Genomic DNA, 885 nt, shown 5'->3' with positions numbered 1-885 from the left:
GGCGGGGCGGGCCGGCTCGGGTTCCGGTTGCTAAGCAGCAGGGTGGCACTCGTTGACCCCGGGCGCCGCTCCGTCTGCCGATGGGCGGGCCGGTGCTGGCTCTCAAGAAATTTTTGTAACTGTTTCCCTGCTCTGCTTTGGTTTTGTTTTTTTTTCTCGCCCACCGTCAGAACCGATGCAGAGTAAGAAAGCCTTCAGCGAGACAGTCCGGCCAAGCTTAGCGCCTTCCACTAGATACGGCGAAGTCTCGGAAACGGGGGGTGGCGAGGGGAATTTCAGGCGCGCGCCGCCTCCCCCCTCCTGCACCACCCCCCCCCGCAAGCGACGGGAAGGGGCGCCGCTTTCCATCAGCTCGGCTGAAACGCCCGAGGACGGGGCGGCGTCTCTGTTTCAAAAGCGGAAAAAGAAATAAAAAAGCAACAAAAACCAAAAAATTCCCGCCGCCCCCCCCAACCCACCCCCGTGCAGGCACCCCTGCATACGGGCCTCCGGCAGGACCGGCCTGCCGCCCCCAGCCACCCCCCCGCAAGCCCCCCCACCGCCGCCCCGGCTGAGAGAGCACAGGCACCCCGCCGCCGCCCCTTCCCACCCCGTGCAGGCACCCCTGCATACGGGCCTCCGGCAGGGCCGGCCTGCCGCCCCCAGCCACCCCCCGCAAGCCCCCCCCACCGCCGCCCCGGCTCAGAGAGCACAGGCAGCCCGCCGCCGGCCCACCCACCCCGTGCAGGCACCCCTGCATACGGGCCTCCGGCAGGGCCGGCCTGCCGACCCCAGCCACCCCCCGCAAGCCCCCCCACCGCCGCCCCGACTGAGACAGCACAGGCAGCCCGCCGCCGCCCCTTCCCACCCCGTGCAGGCACCCCTGCATACGGGCCTCCGGCAGGG

The sequence above is a fragment of the Opisthocomus hoazin genome, unplaced genomic scaffold (genome assembly GCF_030867145.1).
Source record: "Opisthocomus hoazin isolate bOpiHoa1 unplaced genomic scaffold, bOpiHoa1.hap1 HAP1_SCAFFOLD_152, whole genome shotgun sequence".
NCBI lineage: Eukaryota > Metazoa > Chordata > Aves > Opisthocomiformes > Opisthocomidae > Opisthocomus > Opisthocomus hoazin.
The sequence above is the reverse complement of the archived record's forward strand: the minus strand, read 5'-3'. Positions refer to the sequence as shown.